Source organism: Diceros bicornis (assembly GCF_020826845.1).
Source record: "Diceros bicornis minor isolate mBicDic1 chromosome 30 unlocalized genomic scaffold, mDicBic1.mat.cur SUPER_30_unloc_2, whole genome shotgun sequence".
NCBI classification, from domain to species: domain Eukaryota; kingdom Metazoa; phylum Chordata; class Mammalia; order Perissodactyla; family Rhinocerotidae; genus Diceros; species Diceros bicornis.
In genome coordinates, this window is record NW_026690900.1 from 1370044 (window position 1) to 1376503 (window position 6460).

Here is a 6460-nt window from a genome sequence, read left to right on the forward strand (position 1 = left end):
GTTTCAGCAGGCTGCGATTTCTCTCATTGTTTGCATACTGGCTTCCTGTACTTCCTATACATTGATCTCTATTTGAAAAGGAAAGGAAAGTCTTGGTGTTTCAGTCAGCCACTCTTCCATATTCCCAAGACAAAAAAACAAAAGTCTCATTGGCATTATAGGGCCCACAGCCCACACCTTATTTGGTTGTGAGACACAGTGTTGCAGACACTTACGTTAATAATATTCACATTAAACAGTCCCGTCCTATGTCAGAATGCTTTTAGCTTCAAGTAAGTGATAATCCACCTCCAAAAATTCCAAGTTTGGGTCCTGTGTTAGTTGGATGTGTCCATAAACTTGAGGGTTTAGGGGCGAATATTTTAGGTGGCGGGGACTTTGCAACACATCAGTGAGGTACTGGGAATGTGTGGCAGGGAAAGAAAGGCAGGGCATCAGGGACATCCAGTGCTTTACCACTGTGCTCACCTAGATCTCAATCGCTCTGGGGAGCACTGTGAGGCAAGAAGAACACATGGAAACAAGTCATCTCAGCTGAGGATGAGGCAGCTGCAACACATATGCAGGCATGCCCATCAGCCATCATTCAAGGGCTGCGCCCAGGGCTATGAATTTGTATTTGGCAAACTTTTCCTGTAAAGTGACAGAGGACAAATATTTTAGGCTTTGTGGGCCTGCCACAACTACTCAACTCTGACCTCGGAGCATGAAGCAGCCATTCTTATTGTTGAAAGTGGGCATTCTTTTCTCGTTCCTATTTCTACAAATAATATTAGAACAATGCAATTACTGTAATTACAGGTTTTCTTTTTGAATCACTTTTCTATATAAATCTTGTTTCTCGATTTTTCTAACTCGATTTTTGTTTCATAAAAAATGTAGTAAAATTCTTAACCTTCAAAGTAAATTCCTTCAGTAAAGTGGTTTGAATTGCGTTAAAGCTAAAAATTATTTAGACAAGGATACAGACTTTTGTAATATTCAGACATTCCATTTGGGAAATTTAATGGCGCTAAATTTATTCATTTTCTTTTGCAATTCTCACACACATTTTTAGCCAAAATTAAAACTATACTTCGCATAACATACAGTAACTACTTACTCAGTACACTTCCTCCATTATACCTAGCTATTAGAACTCCAATTTTGAGTGACCTAAGCCAATTGTGACAGATCTAAGCTAATTTTTGTCAGAGTGTGCTCCACCTCACTTGTGGGTTATGAGCCATGGACATAAATCAATGACAATCTGATTGTATAGTCTCTTTCTTGCACTAAATAAAATGTGCATCAAATAGGATGCTATAGCTGACTCCTCCTCTTTCTTTCCCATGTGGATGCTGTGCAGTGGCAGACAATTGTAAAAATAAAATCCCACACACTAAGCATATTGAAGCAAAAGTTATATAGAGCCTGAGTCTTTATTATCAAAATGTTGATAGAAAAAAAAAAAACCTTTGCATTTGTCTATTTCTGAAATTCTTGTAACATAAATAACAAACGTCATGATTTAAGGCCACTGTGAGTTTCTCTATCACTTTCAGTTGAACACATTCTAACTAATGTACTTTGTGCATTACATTTTTGTGTTTTTGAGAGTGAGAAATGAGACTTTCATACTGCATTATCAAACACTTTACTATTGATATGTAGGAAAATCCTTATTATTGATACATTATTTTCATCTTTTATTTATTTAGTTAATTATTTATTCATTTATTTATTTATGTTTTGATTGAGGAGGATTAGCCTTGAGCTAACATCTGTGCCAGTCTTCCCCATTTTGTATGCGAGTGGCCACCACAGCGTGGCTGATATGTGGTGTAGGTCTATGCCTGGGATTTGAACCCATGGACCCGGGCCACCAAAGTGGAGCATGCTGAATTTTAACCACTACACCACAGGGCCAGCCTGCTACATTATTTTAGATCCCACTAATTGATTAGATATTTTTGCATTCTAATTTAAAGTATTTTTTGCATTATGTAAGTAAACATGGAAGCAGATTCCACCAGTTACCTATTCATGACCCATCTGTCCCCTTCCTACCGGCAGCTCAGTTGTGCTTTGACATTCAACTTCTTCCATGAGGCCCTGTGATTGAGGGGAGGTTGAGAAGTCAAAAGCAATTATAGTTGGCCCCCCTGGGAGGATGTGTTTTTGAGTGACTCTTACTAATTCAGGCAGACTAGATGTCCACTCTTTTTCAACTTTCTGTTCGCTTGCTATGATATAATACTTTAAACAACTCAGCCTCTGAGACCATAAGGAGCCCAGCCTGTAGACAAAGCTGAGAACCAAAGATGATAGAACAAAATATGAGAGTATCATCTGTGCTTGATTATAGTTTTGAGCTGCTGAATTCTCTAATCCTCGAGTCATTCTATTTCTGGACTTTATTTTTAATTGTTTCACTTTTTTTTTTGAAAAGTGATATTTATGACAACATTCAATAAGTAAATAACAAATAGAATGACATATATTTCCCTCTCCATCTTTGTAAGGCAACACTGTGCTTTTATTTTTTCTGGCACAAAGAATCATCATAGTAAATTACTCTGGTCTTTTTTATGGGATATAATAAATATTTTTTAAAACACACATTTAGTTTGTTTTCTTTTTAATTTATAGCCAGACGCATTCTAACAACAAACATAATTTGTAAACATGCTCTCTCTACCAGACCATTATTTATTTCTCTAATATGTTATTTCATGCATTATTTTACTGGACAGAACATTTAGAAATGTAAAGAGATAACTTTGGTAATTAGTACATATGAATTGTTTGCTATTTTGTTTGGTAAGACTGGAATATTGTACTTTAAATATGATGGGCATTTTTGTTTTCATTATTTACCTATTCCATCATCATCCATGATCAGTCTTTTATCATCTCATTCCAGCCATACTAGTCTTATTCCACATGTCTGAATATACAACATAAAAACATTTTAAAAACACTTTATTGAGGTATGACTGACATACAAAAAGCTGTACATACTTAATGTATACAACTTAATGTGTTTGGAGATAATATACACCCGTGGAACCATCACTACAATCAAGTCCTTAAACCTATTTATCACCTCCAAATGCTTCCTCCTGACCTCTTTATTTTTTTAATTTAACTTCCTTTTTTAAAATACTTTTTTTCTTTTGAGGTAGGAACACTTAACATAAATCTACCCTCCTAGTAAATTTTCAAGTCTACAATACAATATTGTTAAATATAGGCCCATGTTGGGTGGTAGGTCGCCAGAACTTATTCATCTTTCATAACTCTTGATGTCCAAACTTCTATTGCCAAGAATCCCTCTTCATCTTGAACTGACAAATCCCCACATGTTTTTAAAAACTCAACTCAAACATCAACTTTCCATGAAGAATTATCTGATTCATCCAAGTAAGACTATCTACTCTTGTTGACTCTGCTAACTTCTAACTACCTTTATTATGGCACTTTTCAAATTGCCCTGTTATTCTTTTTTCACACGTACCTCACTATGATTTCTTGGAAAGAAGGGCCTTTATCTTATCAAGTTTGCATGCTCACTTCATGGTTTATATCTTCTACTAGAGTAATAATAATATAATATATCCATTCATTTATTGAATCTTTAGTTCCGGTTTTTGCACACCTACTATGTTTAAGGCATAGTGCTCGTCACCTTGGGTGTAAAGATATGAATAGGAGGCATGTCCTAAAGACACCCACACTTACTTCCATCATAATTCCATGTGTGTTATTCTGTGATCAAGATGAGTATATGGTGCTATGGAATCTCTAAGTGTTTGCCTAACACAACATGTGTTTTAAGAGCTGTATTCCCTTGAGAAGAGCTGCTTCAGCAAAACCTAACAATGTGAGTATAAAGAAGCCAGATCAAGGTAACTCCCAACATGGAAATGATGTATTGATTACCTAAATGAATGTATTGAATGAGTGAATGAGATAATAGAAAATAAAGAAGAAATGAGATGCTATTGGTTAATCCCAGACCCTTTACACTTTATTTGGAGACAAAGAAGGGCTGAAAGAAAGTGATTGTAATTATGTAATTTTGTCAGTTCATACCTGTCTGATTACATATTTCTCTCTCTGGGCACAATACACAGTCAAAGCAGCAGGTAGCTCTCTTTCTGAGGGATTTTCCTGAATCCTGGCTGACGGAACATCCTACACCCATAGGGGGGAGTTTGAAAGAAGAGAATTATTGATAATACTGAACAATACTATATAATTGGATAATATTTTATTATTTAATAATATTTAATAATTGATAATATTGGTTAAATTATCTCAAAAATTATCTTAAAGATCACCTCTAAGATTTGACATGATTGATGCAGCCAGGGAAAGCAAAATAAAATCAAGGTCAATTTGCAGAAAAGAGTTCCCAACATGAAGATACATACTGATTTAAAAGATTTTCCATCTCAGTGACTAGGACACTGTTTTTTTTAAGGAAAATGGGGCATCTGATCATGAATCATATTTGTTATTGTCAAATGTGATTCCGAATATGGTATTCCTGGATCACTTCTTTGAACTATAAGCAGATTTTACCTTAATAATAAATAATATTTTAATTCATACAATACATTTATATGAGAATTGTTTGATTAGTACAATATGTAATTATTTAATTTATTTAGTAATATATTTAATGTCAGGTAGATTATCCACCAAGGAAAAAGGCACAGGCTTGAATGATATAATATAACATCTTGAGGGATGGCTTACAAGACGGAGTTTTAAAGGGAAATCTGATGTGAGGAAGAATGTAGTTCCTGGAAGAGCAAAAAGAATCTTTTTTTCTGATGGTGAATTTTTCTACAAGAATGTATAAAGGTGGGATGAAGAGATGGAAATATAAGGAATATTAATAAAATATTGAAATATTAAAAAAACACTCAATGTCAATTCTTTTGATTCTAGTTAAAGAGAATAAAATTTGTTTTCTGGAATAAAAGCAAATGGCCAAAGACAATTTTAATTGTATCAACAAGTCATCAAAAGGCTTGGTCGTCAGCACCTGTTATGTCTTCAAGGCACAATGCATGCAAAGCAATAAATTTGCAAAAAATGGGATTGACACTTTTTCAGCTTAAATGGGAATATAAATCATCAATTTTTTATCAGCTCATCATATTAAATTGGTAGCCTCACTGTCCTGCTGTAGCATATAAAGCATTTCAAAATTCGGGAATATCTCCTTAATTAAAAGTGTCCTTTCAGGCTGGCCCTGTGGCTTAGTGGTTAAGTGCTCGTGCTCCGCTGCTGGCGGCCCAGGTTTGGATCCCTGGCGAGCACCGACGCACCGCTTTTCCGCCCATGCTGAGGCCGTGTCCCAAGTACAGCAACTAGAAGGATGTGCAGCTATGACATACAACTGTCTACTGGGGCTTTGGGGGGGAAATAAATAAATAAATAAAATTATTTTTTAAAAAGTGTACCTTCAATATCTCTTGGACAGTAAGAAAAATTATATCAATAAATGAGAATTTTGTTATGAGTTAAATAATTTCACCATTATTTTCATATACCGTCTCTATCTTGTGATGTAGATGAAGAATTAATCGAAGATTGAGTTTTCTGCAGTCTTTTTGAATCCCAGGGCCCAGTCTATCAGCTCCTCATGTATGATGAAACCTTGACCACGTGGATCCTGGGGAACAAACTCTCTTACTTTCACCTGAAGTCCAAGACCTTTGGGAAATGATATAGTTCAGAATTTCATGCTGTGACACAGAGTTTGTTTTCTCAGCCAGTGACACATGAGCTCCAGTGCTGTTTTTAAATTGGGTGTTTTTTAGGAATGGGTGGAGCTGAAAGGGAGACATAATTGGGAAAGGAAATGAGGATGGAAATTGAGGACAGAAAACTCATATACGAACGGGTAGGGCTCCTGAGTTGCCCAGCAATTAGATTTTTTCCCCCTCTATATCAGTAATCCTCTGATTAAGTTCAATTTGGGGCGTGTTTACTATTTTGCATACTTAAGTAAGAAGGCATTCCTGTCTGCCCTTAGAGAGCGCATGGTCATTTGTTTAAACCATTCCTGAAGATTCCATGTCCAGGGAGTGCTGTAGGGCTAAACCTGAGCTGCACCTTGAGCAATGAGGTTTGCTTTAGGGGTGCTAGGGAGTTTCCTTGAACTCAAGATGAGACAAAGAAAGATAGCTTGCTTCTTACTAACTTGAACAAAATATTGTATTAAATGAGAGAGAAAAGATGAAAGCTCCTAGTAAACAATATTCATACAATAATTGATATAATTTATATATAAATGTATAACTAATATTTATATAATACATAAATATATATAAGGTTATATATATACATAAATAAATATATATTCACAATAAATGTGTGTATTTAGATCTGATATCACATTAACTTCCTTGTACCTGAGAGCAAGAATTTCAAGACACATTATTCATAGGTTTTGGATTTA